Source organism: Camelus dromedarius, chromosome 7, assembly GCF_036321535.1.
Source record: "Camelus dromedarius isolate mCamDro1 chromosome 7, mCamDro1.pat, whole genome shotgun sequence".
Classification (NCBI taxonomy): Eukaryota; Metazoa; Chordata; class Mammalia; order Artiodactyla; family Camelidae; genus Camelus; species Camelus dromedarius.
In genome coordinates this window covers 40,730,424-40,749,367 of record NC_087442.1, presented here as the reverse complement: position 1 = coordinate 40,749,367, position 18,944 = coordinate 40,730,424, and the positions used below count along the sequence as shown (strand labels likewise).

Genomic DNA, 18,944 nt, shown 5'->3' with positions numbered 1-18,944 from the left:
ATTCTCACATGCTTTGGAACCCAGGGCAGAAGCAGTAACTTGATAGGAACCTGGGTTGAACCTGCCGGCTGATCCTGAAGAGTCTCCCGGAGAGGCAGGGGGCGACTGCAGCCCACCCAGGGGGCACAGACACCGCTGGCAGCTATTTGGGGAGCTTCCTCTACCACGTGGACGCTGCTGCTGGCAAGCACCTTTCTGGAATCCTCCCTCTAGTTACCAGCCCCAGGCCCCAGCTCCACCCTGGCCCAGTGGTCTGTAGGCATCAATGCTGGGACACCTCAGGACAAACAACTAACTAGGCACGAATACAGCCCCGCTCACCAGCCGACAGGTGACCCCGAGCCCACAGCTGCCTCTGGTCAGCCTTGTGCACCAGAGGACTCCGGACCCAGCCCTATGCACCAGTGCGCGGACACTAGAACCAGAGACCCCAGGACCCAGCTCCACCAGCAGAATCCCCAGGGCCCTGGCCCCACCTACCAGTGAGCCTGCTCTAGCTTCCTGCCCAGCTCCATCTGCCAGTGAGCAGACACCAGCCCCAAGAAAACTGCAGTCCCACGGTCTGCAGACCCGGCCCACTTACTAGCAGGCCAGATCCCGTCCTGGCACTAGCTGGGTCCAGGCCCTGCCCATTAGCAGGTCAACACAAGCTTTGAGACATCCCGGGCCCTGCAGCCAACTGTGTCAGGAACTGGCCCCACCCACCAGCAATCTGACACCTGCTCTTGGTTCCCTGGATCCTGCAACCAGACCCCAGGACCCAGTTCTGTCTGCCAGTAGGCTGGCACTAGCCCCAGGACCTGGCTTCACCCACCAGTGGACAGGCGATGGCCCCGGGGACTCCTTGACCCTGACTCCACCCAGCACAAACCCGGCACTAGCTCCTGAGCCCCACGGTGTTCTACAGACAGCTGCCACGTGACCCAGTCCCACCAACCAGCAGCCGGTAGCCTCTGCACAAGGCAGGACCTGGCAACCAAACAGACCAGGGGCCAACCAGGCTTACCACACAGCCCACACAGTCAGCCCCCCACAACAGAAAGACCCACGGAGCCCTCGTGGGGGAATCCCCTAGAGCAGTTAGTTCTGGTGACAAACGAGGAATGTGTTGCTGGGATGTATGTCTGCAAACGGCCACTTCTTCAAGGTTGGGAAACTTAACCTACTAGATACATAAAAATAAAAAACATCAAGTTAGGCAAAATGAGGCAACAGAGGAACATGGTCCAAACAAAGGAACAAGATAAAACCCCAAAAGAACAACTACGTGAAGTGGAGACGGGCAATCTACCTGAGAAAGAGTTCAAAGTAGTGATCATAAAGATGATCAAAGAACCCAGGGAAAGAATGATGCCCAGAGCAAGAAGTTAGAAGTTCTTAACAAAGAGAAAATACAAAGAATCACCAGAGATGACTAGAACAATAACTGAAATGAAAAATAAACTAGAAGGAGTCAATAGACTAAATGATACAGAGGAAAGGATCAGCGAGTTGGAAAACAAGAGTAGTGGAAATCGCAGATGTTGAACAGAAAAAAGAATGAAAAGAAATGAAGACAGTTTAAGGGACCTCTGGGACAACGCCAAGAATACTAAGATTTACATTATAGCTGTCTCAGAAGGAGAAGAGGGAGAGCAAGGGGCTGAGAACATATCTGAAGGCATAATAGCTGAAAACTTCCCTAACCTGGGAAAGGAAACAGACATTCAAGTTCAGGAAGCACAGAGAGTCCTGTACAGGGTTAACCCAGAGGGGAACACACCGAGACACACTGTAATTAAAATGGCAAAAGTTAAAGATACAGAGAGAATGTTAAAAGCAGCAAGGGAAAAGCAACACACTGCATACAGTGGATCTCCCATAAGGCCGTCAGCTGACTCTCCCGCAGAAACGCTGCAGGCCAGGAGGGAGTGGCACAATATATTTGAAGTGATGAAAGGGAAAAACCTATGACCCAAAATACTCTCCCCAGCAAAGCTCTCATTCAGATTTGATGGAAAGATCAAAAGTTTCCAGACAAGCAAATGCTAAACAGTTCAGAGCCACCAAACCAGCTTTACAAGAAATTTTAAAGGAACTTTTCTAAACAAAAAAGAAAAGGACACAACGAGAACCATAAAAATCACGGAAGGAAAAGTTCATCAATAAAAGCAAACATCTAGTGAAGATAGGACTCACTCACACACAAAGCTGGTAGGGAGGTTAAAAGATAAAGCAATAAAATCATTTATATCCACAACAAACAGCTCGTGGATACAGAAAACAATTAAATATAAAATATGATATCAAACCAGTAACTGTGAGGGGAGGAGAGTACAAACACAGGGTTGTTAAAATGCACTCGAAATTAAGAGATCAGCAACTTAAAATAATCAGGTGTGTATGTGTGTGTGTGTGTGTGTGTGTGTGTGTGTGTAGATAGATAGATTGCACATATAAACTTCAAAGTAACCACAAACCAAAAAATCTAAATTAGATACACAAGAAAGAAAAAGGAATCCAAACATAACATTAAAGATAATCATCAAATCACAAGAGGACAAAAGAAGAAAGGAACAAAAAGACCAACAAAACAAGCCCCAAACAATTAACAAAATGGCAATAATTTGCAAATGATACGATCCACAAGGGGTTAATATTCAAAATGTACGAATAGTTTATACAACTCAACATCAAAAAAACAAACAACTCCATTAAAAATGGGCAGAAAACCTGAATGGGCGTTTTTCCATTCTGTTTTTCCATATACAGACGGCCAAGAGGAATATGAAAAGATGCTCAACATCATTAGTCATCAGAGAAATGCAAATTAAAACCACAATGAGGTATCACCTCACACCTGTCAGAATGGCTATCATCAAAAAGAATACAAATAACAGATATTTGTGAGAATGTAGAGAAAGGAAATGTAAATTGGTAGAATGTAAATTGGTGCAGCAACTATGAATGTCAGTATGGAGGTTTCTCAAAAAGCTAAACAGAACTACTATACGACCCAGCAATTCCACTCCTGGGTATATATCCGAAAAAAACCAAAAATACTAATTTGACAAGATACATGCACCACAATGTTGAAAGCAGCATTGTTTACAATTGCCAAGATATGGAAGCAACCTAAGTGTCCACCAATAGATGAATGGATAAAGAATAAGTGTTATACTACACATACACACACACTCACACACACACTGGAATACTACTCAGCCATAAAAAAGAATGAGATTTTGTCCCTGGCAACAACAAGGATGGACTAAGTCAGAGAAAGACAAATACTATGTGATACTACATATATGTGGAATCTAAAAATAAAACAAATTAGTGAATATAACAAAAAAGAAACAGATTCACAGATATAGAGAGCAAACTAGTGATTACCAGCGGGGAAAGAGAAGGGAAGAGGTACAAGATAGGGGTAGAAGATTAAGAGGTACACACTACTATGTATAAAATAAATAAGCTATAGGGATATTTAGTGCAACACAGAATATAGCCAGTATTTTATAATAACTATAGGTGGACTATATCCTGTATTTAAAAATAACGAATCACTGTGTTATACATCTGAAACTTATACAATATTATATACATCAACTATATCTTAATTTAAAAAACCCATTTAAATAGCAATAACACAAAAAGGTGGAAGGGAATAAATGCAGTTAAAATATTCTAAGGTCAAAGCATTTTCTGGAAATAGGCAAAAGTATTACTTTATATTAGACAGTAATAATTTAAGGATCCAGGTTTTAATCTCTGATTACTACTAATAAAAATAAGAATACAAGACAATAGAAGGAGGAAATGTAAAAATAAATATATTTAATTCTAAAAGAAGTCAGGGAGAGAAAGGTATGTAAAAGCTGGTGAGACTAATGAAAACCAGATAACATATAAATCCAAATATATTAGTAATTCATTGAACTATAAATGGACCAAATGCACCAATTATACAACATAGATTGGCAGAATTGAGAGAAAAAAACTACATGCTGCTTAAAGAGATATACCTCAAATAAAATGACAGCATATCATTCAGTCATTTATTTGTTCCCCCAGGTGGGAAATGATACACAACATATTCACAAGCCAAAAGAGAACTGGCAGAGCTATATTAAAATTAAATAATTTAAGGGAAGAAATGTTACTGGGGTAGAGGAACATTTCATAATGATAAAATGATAAATTCTAAAGGATGCTGCAGAAATTTTAATTTGCACCTAGTGATATATTTTCAAAATATATAAAGCAAAAATTGATAAACATAAAAGGGGGACTATACATATCCACAATCACAGTGGGGGACTTTCATACATTTCTCAGAATAACTAAAAGAATAGACAAACAAAAAATGAAACAGTAAGAATAGGGAGAATCTGAACAAAATGGCCAACAAGTCTGCCTTAACTGTCATCTACAGAACACTGCACCCAACAGCACGAGAATGCCCAGCACTTACAGTGCATGTGGAGTGTGTGTCAAAGCTGATCAATATACTGGACCACAAAGCAAGTTCTTAAATTGTGAAGAACTGAAATCATTCAGAATATGTTCTCTGATCACAGCAGAATAAAGCTAGAAATAAAAAATAAAAAATACCTAGAAAATCCCCAAACCCACAGGTCAAAGAAGAAATAAAAGTGGAAACTAGAAAATATTTTAATTGCGTAATAATGAAAATACAATATATCAAAATTTGTGGGATACAATTTAAAAAGTCATGGAAACGTGTAGCCTTATATGCATATTTTAGAAAAGCAAAAAATTAAGTTATATCATTCATATCTTCTGCTTTTAATTTATTATGATACCATGGATATTTACTCTTGTTTATATTCTTTGAAAAAGTTTTTAAAAATACATGAAATTTCATCATATGGATGGTGTATATGTATATATACATTACACATACTCATATAAGTAGCCATACACACTAAGAAGAAAAATCAGAAAGAAATCCACCGAAACATTAATGGTGATTATTTCTGGGTAATGAGATTACAGGTGATCTTTATTACTTAGATTGGGGAGGCATATTCCAAATTATCTTTGATAGGAAGTACTTCATTTTCTAAATGAGAAAAAAAAAATTTTAGCCCACCCCAAACCATAATTGTGGTGCTTGGGTTTAACTGCCAGGAACACCGCTGCAGCCTTTTGACTGGGTTTTGAGCTTGCTGTCAGCCAGTACTGCTGACCGGTTCTGGATCCCAGTTGCTTATCTGTTTAGAACAGCAAGCAGATGAGGACAAGCCCACGGCCAGTGCAGGTGTTCTCTGGCTGCCACCACCCTCTCCTTTGCTGGCCAGCCGCCAGGAGAAGCTGGAGGGGCGGGAGGTCTGGAGAAGCAGAAAACCACACCTTCCAGGAGAGAGCTACGCAAGGTAGTCTTATCCTTACAAAAGGGTCAGTGGCGGCGGCTTCCCAGCGAAGAAAGGATCGTGACAGCGAGCAGGCCTCCCGGAGAGGGAGGACCTCGGGTTATTTCTTCATTTGCACTCCTCATGTATTTACGGAGCATACAGGACAAATATGTGAATAAAGCTGACTGCCCCTGCCCTCAGGGGGCTTATGGACAAGACAGTAGAACCAACAGAAACCAACCAGACCACCAAATGCAAAGAAAACAAAATAACAGCAGGGAATGAAGAGACTGATAATGGAGGAAGCAAAGCAAAGGCTTCTGAAGGAGGTGAACGTGGAACCCCAGAACAGAGGGAGGTCTGTGTCAGCCAAAAAGTCTGGGGAAGGCAGGTGAGGCCTGGAGCTTAGAGGACAGTTGAGTTGTGGCTGACTCGTTGTCAGAATGCATGTGATGCTAATTATCAGAGAAATGCAAATCAAAACTACAATGAGGCATCACCTCACACCAGACAGAATGGCCATCATTCAAAAGTCCACAAATGACAAATGCTGGAGAGGCTGTGGAGAAAAGGGAACCCTCCTACACTGCTGGTGGGAATGCAGTTTGGTGCAGCCACTGTGGAAAACAGTATGGAGATTCCTCAAAAGACTAGGAATAGACTTACCACATGACCCAGGAATCCTGCTCCTGGGCCTATATCCAGAAGGAACCCTACTTCAAAATGACACCTGCACCCCGATGTTCATAGCAGCACTATTTACAATAGCCAAGACATGGAAACAGCCTAAATGTCCATCAACAGAGGATTGGATAAAGAAGATGTGGTATATTTATATAATGGAATACTATTCAGCAATAAAAACTGACAACATAACGCCATTTGCAGCAACATGGATGCTCCTGGAGAATGCCATTCTAAGTGAAGTAAGCCAGAAAGAGAAAGAAAAATACCATATGAGATCGGTCAGATGTGAAATAAAAAAAAAAACCACAAACAACAAAACATAAATACAAAACAGAAACAGATTCATAGACACAGAATACAAACTTGTGGTTGGCAAGGGGGTGGGGGGTGGGAAGGGACAGACTGAGATTTTAAAATGTAGACTAGATAATCAAGGTTATATTATATAGCACAGGGAAATATACACAAGATCTTATCGCAGCTCACAGAGAAAAAAATGTGACAATGAATATTTATATGTTCATGTATAACCGAAAAATTGTGCTCTACACTGGAATTTGACACATTGTAAAATGATTATAAATCAATAAAAAATGTTAAAAAAAAAAAAAAAGAATTCATGTGCTAAGGTCACCAGGACACTTCGGAGGAAGGATTCCCTTAGGAAGAGGTCCCACTTCAGGAGAACAGCCGGAACAGATGGACAGACGGACACACACACAGAGTTTCACTTTCTAAAGAAGGATTTATCCCAGGCCTGCTTTTTTCCTGCCCTTTCCACCATCCCAGGGGACCCAGAAAGGAAATGTGCATTCTTTGTAACTGAGATGCTAAGATCAAAAACATTTTATAAAGGTGTTCTCCAACTCCACTGATGTTCCACTGTATGTTTTAATAACTTTCCCCAAGTATAAAAGCAATACCTGCTCACTTGAAAAATTTTGGAAATGCAAAAAAAAAAAAAAAAAAAAAGTTAAGGGAAAAAAAAAAAAGCCAGTGCTCACCCACCGCTAACACGCTGGTGTGTTCCCCTTCTGCTTTTCTCCATGTGCAGCTGTGCCTGTAGTGATCCTGCCTGCATGTGTGGCGTCACGCTATTTGTGTTTGCTGTACCTCTACCGTTATCTCGTGTTTCTTTGTAACTGCCAAGGCCCTCTTTTGAGCTGCAGAAGCTGGTTTCTGACAGATGCTCTGCTTTACCTGGTTTTTTTTTTTTTTTTTTAATAAAGAGTCAGAACCACATGCCACTCTTTGCTGTTTTAAGGTTCTGTACCTGAGAAGTTCCATGTGCCAAACAGAGGATCAAAACTGATGCCAAATGGTAGCCCCTTCTTTAACCCAGCTCTGCCTGCATAAACTGCCAGGGCAAATCTGGACACCCTGCCCTGCAGCCTCCACTAGCTGCCAATCACACGACAACATGCTATCCATCATGGACAGGTCCAAGGAAAGGCTGCTGGGGGCAGGTGGAGGTGGGGGCGCTGGGCAGACTCTGGGATGCCACAGCCTCCTTCATCCTTCTCTGGAAACCCAGTGTCAAGTCTACACTGCACGGGGCCCCAGTATGGCTCTGACAGTCATTGATCATCATTAACAATGAGTAAGTCCTTCACCAGGCACCCAATGTCAACCTAACACTGCCTAGTCACTGCAGGAGGCCGGATAATGTAAGGGTTAAAAGTGGTCCCTGGAGCCAGCTGGGCTGAGTACTCACACCTGACTCCACTGCTCCATAGCAAGTCAGCCATCCTCTCGGTGCCTTTGTTTCCCTCCAGGTCTCTGACAGTCCCCGCCTCCAAGTGTTGCCGTAAAGATTGAGTTCATGTTCACAAAGTGCCTTGATCAGGGTGGGGATACAGTGAATGCTCAGTAATTATTATCTTGTTTAATCTTTACTGTTATCTCACTCAATCCTTGGAACCATTGTAGGTGGCAGAGGTCATTGTTACTACCGATTTACAATAAGGACACTGAGGCACGTGGGGGTAAGTAGCCCCCACCCCCACAGAGTTTACAGCTTGGCCGGGCAGGTGGACACACAACACGAGACTACAAGAGTGATGAGCGGGCGGACTGGGAAATGACCAGAGAGCCCCAGGGCCATCTGTAGGGCTCCCAAAGGCTTCCTGGAGCCCTACTGGAGCCCTCTATAGTGGAAAGTGACAGAGAGAAGAGGCAAGACACTCTGTCTCTTAGGGAGTTTGGATGTGAGACACCCAGAGAGACGCCAAGCACCAGTAACTCACAGCACACAAGCCATAGGTAAACAAATGGGGCCTAATTAAACATAAGAGCTTTTGCACAGCAAAGGAAACTATAAACAAAAAGACAACCTATGGAATGGGAGAAAATATTTGCAAATAATGCAACTGACAAGTGTTTAATTTCCAGAATATACAAATAGCTCATACAACTTAACAAAAAACACACACACAACCCAATCCAAAAATGAGCAGAAGACCTAAATAAGCATTTCTCCAGTGAAGATACACAAATGGCCAATAGGCACATGAAAAAAATACTCAGTATCACTAATTATCAGGGAAATGCAAATCAAAACTACAATGAGGTATCACCTCACACCAGTCACAGTGGCCGTTATTTAAACATCCACAAACAATAAATGCTGGAGAGGGTGTGGAGAAAAGGGAACCCTCCTACACTGCTGGTGGGAATGTAGTTTGGTGCAGCCATTATGGAAAACAACATGGAGAGTCCTCAAAAAACTAAAAATAGACTTACCATATGATCCAGCAATCCCACTCCTGGGCATATATTCAGAGGGAACTCTAATTCGAAAAGGTACATGTACACCAATGTTCACAGCAGCACTATTTACAATAGCCAAGACATGGAAACAACCTAAATGTCCATTGACAGATGACTGGATAAAGAAGTTGTAATATATTTATACAATGGAATACTACTCAGCCATAAAAAAGAATAAAATAATGCCATCTGCAGTAACGTATATGGACCTGGAGATTGTCATTCTAAGTGAAGTAAGCCAGAAAGAGAGGGAAAAATACCATATGATACCATATTATGTGTGGAATCTAAAAAAATGACATAAATGAACTTATTTACAAAATAGAAACAGACTCACAGACATAGAGAACAAATTTACAGTTACCAGGGGAAGAAAGGGGGTGAGAAGGAATAAGTTGGGAGTTCGAGACTTGCAGATACTAACTACTATATATAAAATAGATAAACAAGTTTCTACTGTATAGCATAGAGAACTATATTCAATATCTTGTAGTAACCTATAATGAAAAAATATGAAAATGAATATATGTATGTGTAAGCATGGCTAAAGCATTCTGCTGTACACCAGAGACTGACACAACACTGTAAACTGACTATACTTCAATACAAAAGAAAAGACTGCCCACTGCTGAGGGACAGTCTCCACAGCCACCAGACGTGCCACCCCATCCCATGAATCCTTAGACTAAACCCCAAACAGATATATCACTTCAGTGTTCCCTGAAGACACTAGCAAACATGTCCGTTGAGCAGCAGCTTCATTCTCTGCAAAATCATCCAGCAGAGCCCAAGGGCAGAGGTCACCCGCCCACAGTGTGAGTATGAATGTCGGCTCCCAGGATGAGCAGACAGTTTGGGCTCCGTCACAACAGATGGGGGTGTAGGGGGCTACGCCAAGAACAGAAACCTCAACAGTCATTTCCCAGCATCCACGCTGGCCTCATGATTTCACTCTTTTCTTACACATCCAATAGTTGGGAATCATCATTCATATATTTCAAAATAAATGCCACAGCTTTCTACAAACTGGTCTTGCAACACAGCCGATAAGACTCCTACAGATCTCAGCCCCATTCCTTAAAACATTCTTCAACAGCGTAGCAGATTCTAAAGTAGGGTTACAACCCAGAGGTTTTTAAACAATGATTTCCATGGAGTCAGGTTGTTCTGCAAGTATTTCTGCTGCTGACTTTTTCTACTTTTACTGCATGTAAGCTGGAAACAAATACAAACATAAGCAAAGCCAAGGCCAGGTTTTGCTGGCATCCAGATGCTATGGAATCTAGCCCAGGGCCATCAGCCTCTGCTCCTATCCTGACTGCTCTGTCCCTAAGCTCTGGAAATGAGTTCCCAAACGGGCTGCTCTTCTCTGGCACCTGGGAGGCCACAGGAAAAGGACAATGATTTCATGTACACAGAAAGGATCAGCTTCTGGGATATGACTTTACTGACCCCAGGACAGTTTTCACAGACTTCCCTACCCCTTCCTTGACAAACAGCACTGTGAGAGAAGCGTGCTGCCCATCAAATAGTTTGGATTCTCTCCCTGGGTACCAGGTAGGACTACACGTCCCTACTCCCTTGAAGTCACCTGCTCTGACCCATGACATGGGAGCAGAAGTGGAATGAGTTACTCCAGGCAGGAAGCTTTCGGCATCAGTGCACAGTTTGTCAGCGTACAACTCTCTTTTTCCTCCAAGACTAGGGCTGGCAACATTCCAGCTGGTGGCTGCTCTGTCTGCCCGGCCCACAGATGACGACGCTGAGGAGACCCTCCTGCCAACTTGTGATGGGCACTGTGAGCAAGAAGCAAACCTCTGCTGTTTGAGCTGCTGAGATTCTGGAATTGTCTGTCCCTGCAGCACCACCTAGCCCAGCCTGATAGGTACCGTAATTGCGGACAAGAAGAGCATTTACCACATGAAGAAACTGAAGCCCAGTGGGGGTGAAGTGAGCTGTCACAGGCCAGACAGCTGGTTGGAGGCAGAGCAGGAGGCCCAAGATGCTCGCCACAGGCCCTTCCCTGCCTTCACACGACAGCAGTTTCTCCACGACATTAAAGGACCACTCGCAGTAAAGGTAAGCCACTACATTTTTTTTTCCAGATACCATAAAACCGACTTTATTTATTGAATTAAGAGTTAATTAAAACTAAGCATCACTCCCTTCCTGCCTCCGACTTAAAAGTAATCCACATAAGAAAATACTACTGTTTAGAAGGAAAAAAAGGCACACGAGCAAATCACACATTCTCCTCATTGGTACCGAGGTGGCCGCATCTGCTTGTTGTGGTCCCAGATCCTGTCACCTCACTCCACCCAGCTACTTGCCCCACATCAGAACCTCAGCTGTCTCAGCCCAGTCCACCACCACAACCACTTGTTAGAATCATTGGATGGGAACCGTAAATGCTCAGCAGATATGATCACTGGTGAAAAAAATGCGGTGGAGTTCTATGTACCAACAGAAAGATCTTCAAGACATATTGCCATTTGAAAAATGCAAGTTGCAGAAGGAGTATAATAACATTTATATAATTTGCCCATTTGTCTGCCCTAAAGACACAAAACACTATACATTTTTGGCAAGCATACACCTATGAACATAAATGCAAAGAAAAATGTCTGGAAGAAGACACGCTTTATGAAAAGAGATTACTTCCGGACAGGGAAGGAAAGGCACCAGGATTGGTACAGCACTTTTATTTGTAATGTTTTAATTTTGTATAAGAAAAATATATACTTGTTTAATTTGAAGTTCTTTTAGAGCCATTGTAATCATCAAAGCATCTTAGGACACTTGGTGGCAGGTCAATGCAACATTCTCAGCGATCACCTTGTTTTAAGGAACTTTGACTTTCAACTCAGAGCCCACCTTCCTAGGAAAAAGTGCTCAGTCCCCATCAAACTAAACGACAATTCATTAAAACCAAACACACTCAAATGGAATGCTATGACTCTTTTTGTGCACCTGTCAATAAATGGAAAGCTCCTCCTGGTTTGGTAAAATATCAGTCAGGCTGATGAGTTTGTGGGCGGGAACAGTTTTATCATATCTTCAATTTAGTAGGAGTCTGTCCACTCATGGTATTGCCACTAAATCTGGTTTGACATGAGGAATCTAAATGGAAAAATCAAGCCCTATAAAAATGGAACAGAGCAAAAGAGTCAACAAAACTGACTTGCAAGTAGATTTTTTTAAACCTTAGGACCTCAAGCAATACCACATCGAAAAATGCTCCAGGATTACAAAACGTTTCCTCCTTTCCTCGGTCTTCTATTTGCTTTCATGTAACACAAGCCTCTGAACACTTTACAATAACACGGGCTCAGCTGCCTTCTGTGTAACATTCTTACCCTGAGTGATGTTCAGTTTTGATGGATGAAGCCAAAGTTACCTCACACTTTCCACGCAATTATCTGCTCCCCACCCAAATAGTTACCGTTACCGAGGAAACCACTGTAGCTCTTTCCTCTCTTTCTGCTAAAACCACATCCTATTGCTCAAATCTATCCAGCAAATACCACCTCTGACAAAGCCACATCTGCCACGCACAATATAAGCTTCTACAACATTCTGTCTGCCACACTCCTGGACAATAGGAATTGATCACTGTTATTTACTTATTGAATTCAGATTTAAGGTAAAGTAATAAAAAGCCATTCTTCACTGCCTACCTCAAATAGGTCCCTACCGACCTCAGAGATGACATTACCCAGATTGCAACCTGCCAACAAAAACAAGCTCTGCCAACCTGACCGTAAACCCCAGCATAACCTGAACACACGCGCCCACGAGCACTGAGGGTCACACCTGCATTCTCCTGGGGAAACTCCCCTCTGGAATCAGTTTTCATTTCAGTGAATGGGCCCCGCAGCCTCCTCAGCCCGGTCTCACAGTGATGAAGATAATCACAGTGTGTTTGCTGACATAGATGGCGTGGACAGCAAGGTTCCACCCTATTTCAAGTTGCCCAACAACAAGGTGGGCAGACCAACCCCCCTCCACAGTCAGCAATTGAGCAGGAAGCTGAGACCAAGCCCATCTACATACAACACTGATAGGACGGCTCAGAGGCCACACACCATGGGTCAACTCCAGCGGGTCCTCCTTTCCCTGCTGCGAAGTCCACAAAAACTTGGGCTCCAGGCTTCAGAAACTAGATAAACCCAGGCTGCCATTCTTTAAAGCGTCTACATCTATCTCTCTTGGGTTTTGAGGTTTGGGGGAGTTTATTCATTTCTCTTGTTTTGTTTTCAATTTCTTAATCTGGAAAACAAGCCCAATCTTATATGTCTCTGTCATGCCTGAAAACTACTAATGGCCCCTCTGGAGAAAATTCAGCAGAATGGATGAGGCTACAATCATTATATGAAGCTTTTAAGCTCCCTTAACATTCATTTACTTTAAGGATCTGAAAGCATGTGATCCCTTAAAATTTTAAAGCAGACAGAAAAGTCAGTCAGTCTCCCAATCTCTCTTCTCTTTCTCCCTTACTCCCTCCATCTCTCAGTCTCCTTTTCTCTCTCTCTTGCGAAGTAGTACATAGTTTGAGCTCCAGATACAGACACTGCCATCCTGCCTACAAAGGGAGGAATGCAGACACAGACCATGTGAGCACTCGGGAGTGGACGCTGATGGAAGGCAGCCATCCTTCCACAGCTGGCTGGGCCTTCTGAGAACTCTAACGTCTGACTTCACATGCCTCAGAGCCAGGCATCTCCTTTTGGTCAAGAAACCCTGTTCAGAGTGCACGCAGAGCCAGCCCTCCCTTCTCCACTGGAACTGTAGACTTCTGGTATGGAACAGAACACTATGCAACACCCCCATTTTAAAGACGAGGAAACTGGGAGGAGGAAGATGACTTAGTGGTAGAGCACGTGCTTGGCATGCATGAGGCCCTGTGTTCAATCCCCAGTACCTCCATTAAAAATAAAAATAGAGATGAGGAAACTGAGGCACTGGGCAAGGCAGAGTCTTGTCTGGATCAACCAGAACTAGAACCCAGGTCTCCTGGTGCCAAGGTGAATGCCCTCTCACTTACTTCTGGCAAGAGTAGCCCCTCAGCAGCCGAGAGCCTCCCCCAGGCCACACCTCACTGTGTTCCTCCCCTCGGCCCCTCTCTCCGCCCCAGGAACGCCCCTGGTACTTCATCCCCGCCTCTCTCGGAGGATATGGCACTTCACTTGTTTCCTTCTAAGTTCTTTCATCACATCGTTTGACTGTGGCAAGGAAGGGGCAAAACTCTAAAACCAGGCTAGCTGGTTCCAATCACTAGCTGTGTGTTCTGGACAAATATACCACCCCTTTGTGCTTCTGTGTTTTTATCTATAAAATGCAGATAGTAATAGTACCTACTTCACAGGACTGGTGTATGAATTCAATGAGTTAATACATAGATGGCATTTAGCACAGCACTGGTCATGCTGCAAGCATCTGTCATGATCAAGGAGAGGGTGTTCTAGACTGGGGCTTCTGTCTGGTGCGCCTTTGAGGCCCAGCATTTGACTTCTAGGGATGGTGTCCATCTGGTTAGTCCCTATATCTCCAGCACAGAGTGGATGCTAGATTAAAAACGTCGAATGAATTTAGCAAAGCACACTGCTTATAACAGGTGCTTTATTAATGCTCATTGAATGGATATGTGGATTTCCAGAATTCACAGGCTCACTTAGGGAGTGTCATGTTTCAAGTTCACTAGTAGATAAATTCAGATTTGCTGGCACCAGTATTTTCTATTGCTCTAAGACTTTTCTATTAGCTGCTGCCTTAAAGTATTAACCAAAGCCCTCAATTTCCAGAGCATTTAAGAGTCTATACATTTTCTTGGCATATAATCACCTACTATTCTGTGACAATGCCCGCCACCACCCAGTGCCTTATGGGGCTGATATACAATCGTTAAGTTCCATTTTCCTGGTGTTATCCAGGCTTTGAAAAACAAACTTCCAAAACACCATGCTTGGCATTCATCTGAGGGGCCAGTAAATAAAATTTTTTTTTTAAGTTTCTTCTGTATTGCACAGGGAACTGTATTCAATATCTTGTGTTAACCTTTAATGAAAACAAATGTGAAAATGAATATATGTATATATGCATGGCTGGGACATTGTGCTGTACATCAGAAACTGGCACATCGCAACTGACTGTACTTCAATTAAAAAAATAGTTTAAAAAATTATCTTAATAAAGGATATTTTTAATCTTAAGAAAGCCAACATAAGACACCAGAGCCTTGAATCAGACCCAGATCTGCAGCTCTACAGGTGGGTTTCAGTGCTTATGCAGAAGAAAGTTCTACAGAAGTGGCAGGTCTGGAAGCTGGAGATGTCTGGAGATGGCATTTAGGAATAAAACAGAAAGTGTGTGGAACTTCTCAAATGAAAGGCACTTCACAACAACAAAATATGTTAGTCACCTCAGAGGCTTGCGTTGAAACTTGGCCTTGAACAAATAAACACTCGGCTGATCACTGGCCAAAATGCTTAGCTGGAGACTTTCACTGTCTGGGACACAAGTGTATCTGCAGCTCGGCTGGACGGTGCCTAGGATGTGTGGGAGTTGACCCTCAGCAGCAGCAGGAGGTCGAGAAGATGCCAAGTCTTGTGAGAAGCAGGACGTGTGGGCCCCCACCCAGTGAGGACCTATCTTAGGGATACACCTGATTTGCCATCACCTCTCACTCTGTGACCTCAGGACGGCTTCACAGGAGTGAGGAGAAAGGGGGCAATGCAGATGCCCCAAAGCCAGAGGCTTTTTCTGTGACCCCAAAACCTCAAATAGTCTTTTTCCTGTTTTTTTAAGTGTATGCAAATTCCCTGGTAGATGAATAGGGTGGGGAAAGCACCTCTTTTTTAGAGCCTTGGGTCTAAAGCCAGAGAGAGAACAGAGTAGCATGAAAAACTGTTCAAAGCCTTCTCCCTTGGCTAGGCGTTCCCAGCATTTCTACCTGCAGACTCCGACACTCTGACACCCACGCTGCCAGCCTGCCTCCGCTCTTTGGGCCCTTTCATTCCTGTTTCCAAGGAGCCATGAAGGACTGGACTCCACTCCTGTGCATCCATCAGGGCTCCTGCTGAAGGATGCTGGCACCTCGCTGGCCCACACGCACCCACGCACATCTGCTCCAGAAAACCACGGAGCAGGTGCTAGGGGCCAGGCTTCAGGTCTTGGTTCTGCCACCTTTTCTCTGTTATGAGTTTCAGTTCCTTCATTAGAAATTGCAAACCATAATTTCTATCTCCAGGATTGTCTCACTCATTAAGACAAGGTTTATACTGGGTTTTGGCACACACACACATATACACGAAGGACAAGGTTTATAAAGCTTAACAAGTAGGGGCTGTTACTTATCTTTTCCTTGTAGATTACGGACATGGAGAAAAGGGAGGAGTGGGGACTCTTCAAGGCCTCCCACTGCCCTTTACAATAAACTTCCAAATCCTTCCCAGCCCAGGAGGCTCTACTTGGCTTGAACTAGTTCATTGCTGTTGTTGTTTTTTTTTAATTGAAATATAGTTGATTTACAATGTATTGTGTTAGTTTCTGGTGTACAGCATAGTGATTCAGTTATATATATATAACTATATATATCTATATATATATATATATTTCTTTTTTGGATTTTTTTCCATTATAGATTATTACAAGCTATTGAATATAGTTCCCTGTGCTATACAGTAGGTCCTTGTTGTTTATCTATTTTGTACATAGTAGTGTGTATCTGCTAATCCCAAACTCCTCATTTATCGCACCCTCCACTCCTTTCCCCTTTGATAAACCATAAGTTTGTTTTCTATATCTGGGAGTCTGTTTCTGTTTTGTAAATTAGGTTCCTTTTTGTCATTTTTTTCAGATTTCACAAATAAGTGATATCATATGATATTTGTCTTTCTGTGTCTGAATTACTTCCCTAAGTATAATAATCTCTAGGTCCATCCCTGTTCTTGCAAATGGCACTGTTTCATTCTTTTTTATGGCTGAGTAGTATTCCATTGTATATATATCCCATTTCTTTATCCAGTCATCTGTCAATGGATAATTATGTTGCTTCCATGTCTTGGCTATTGTAAATAGTGGTGCTATGAACACTGAGGGGCATATATATCTTTTCAACTTAGAGTTTTCTCTGGATATATGCTCAGGAGTGGGATTGCTGGATCATACGATAACTCTAGTTTTTTAAGAAATCTCTATGTTGTTTGCTATAGTGGCTGCACCAGATTACATTCCCACCAACACTGTAGGAGGGTTCCCTTTTCTCTACACCCTCTCCGAGCTGGTTCATTCTTCAGCTCTCTCTGCACCTTCCTCTACACATCCCATTCTTTCCCACCTCTGAGCCTTCTAACATGCTATTCCCTGAATTTGGCATGCTCTGACTCTTCATTCCCAAGAACTAGCTGAAAAGGCTCATTCTTGGAGGCACAGACTCCAGACTCCCCTAATCCTAGTACAGCTCTGCTCATCTGTCTCATGACATACTGTTGTTTTCACTTACAGCACTCACCCCATTTATGACTACGTATTTATTTGTGTTCACCACCTCTTCCTCCTTCAAGAGCTGGCAAATTCCATTTGGCCAGGTGCTCGGCCCCTGGATTCATTCATTGCTGCATCCCCCAAATTTAGTAGATTCCTGACACCAGCAAGGTCTTCTGATAATATTTGTTAAACTAACATGTTAAAAAATTGAAGCCCCAAAGAGCCGGGAGGAACCAGGAGATACACATAGCTAACAGCTTTCAACACCAGGCTGGGGAGCCAGCAAAGCATTTCACACTCATGGGAAGGTCAGAAAAACAACCACCAGCTCATTATCAGAAATGCTGAAGCATTTACAGTTCACTCATGGAGAATTCCCTTTTCTGGGCTCTGAGTTCCACTGACCCAGGCTTCTTGGAAGATTGCCAGAGCTCAAAAGGAGGCAAAAGCTACTGGGGTATAAAAAAAAAAAAGGTGAGAAAGGAATTTTCTTAAAAGGCTGTGTACTTGGAACAGGCTACTGCATTTTCTATGAGGTGTTGTTTACATACTGTTGTGCCTGCCTGAACCCCATTCTAGAAACTTCCAGGCCTGGTTTTTGTCTTCTCAAATAGCCTTCCCACCTGTCCCTGTGAATGTTTTAGAATGGGCTTAGAGACACAGAATGCCTGTGGTTTATTACACCCAGGCTAACAATCTCAGTGCACTGAGACATCTACCTAAAAATAAACAACATGATCCACCCTAATAAGGTCAGTCAATACCAGCCTCACCCCCCCCCCACCCCCAGTAGATATTAGATCATCCACTGTAAGCAATGGTTGAGGTTTAAAAGTTATAAATCAGGGTTGGGAGTGGGAGATGGGGGGGAAAGTCTCCTATGTTCACTCCATCAGCAGGTAGAGGCAGGCAGTTCTTTGGAAGCTGGGCCCTGTATCCAGAAACACGGCCCTACAAAGAGCACAAGTACATCTGTGGGCCCTTTCCAGGAGGCACGTGTCAGGGTGGGGAGTTGGGCAGAGAGGGAGGGGCACTCGCTGAGTCCTGTACAGTGATTAGGAACCTGGACGCTGCTTCAGATCCTTACTATCTTGACTTTGGGCTAGTTATTTAATTTCATTAAGCCTCAGTTGTCTCATCTGTAAAATGGGAAAAACAATAACTACTACATAGGGTTGTTGGGGAGATTAAATGAGCTAAAAAACCAAACCAAAACAAAAACCTATAGCCCTCCGACCAGTGTTGCACATGGTAAACCTATGTAGGTGTTCGCTATCATTAGTTAGGGTCTACTAGCTCAGATGCATCTTTATTGCATTTCATTAAAGCCTCAAGCCAATCCTTCCAAATTGATGGAGTTATCTGCTTCTTACAGATATAAAAACCTGAGGCTCATGAGGGTTAAGTAGTTTATTTAAAGCTACAAAGCTAGGAGATGGCAAGACCAGCACTTGAACCCAGGTAATCGTCATAATCATTCCCATCATCATAATTACCATTTACTGAAAGCCAGGTGGCGTGCTGAGTGCTTTACAGTAACTGTCTCGTGAACTACTCAAAACCCCTCTGTAAGGAAAGAATTATTATGACTGTTTTATAAAAGGAGGACACAGGGTTGGAGAGTTTAACTGTCTTGGCTGAGGT

The 18,944-nt window shown here is 43.0% G+C and overlaps 1 protein-coding gene across 6 annotated transcripts in view; it reads right to left on the bottom strand.

Moving 5' to 3' along the window:
• The window catches only part of NOD1 (nucleotide binding oligomerization domain containing 1), a 55,996-nt gene that overhangs the window by 32,924 nt on the left and 4,128 nt on the right, over positions 1–18,944 (bottom strand). The window contains exon 1 of one of the 6 annotated variants that reach the window (XM_064487477.1): positions 12,630–12,746. The exons of the other annotated variants lie outside the window; for them this stretch is intronic. The gene's annotated coding sequence lies outside the window, so the exon portion shown is untranslated. Of the gene's footprint in view, positions 1–12,629; positions 12,747–18,944 lie in introns of those variants that run through there. 6 annotated transcript variants of the gene reach the window in all.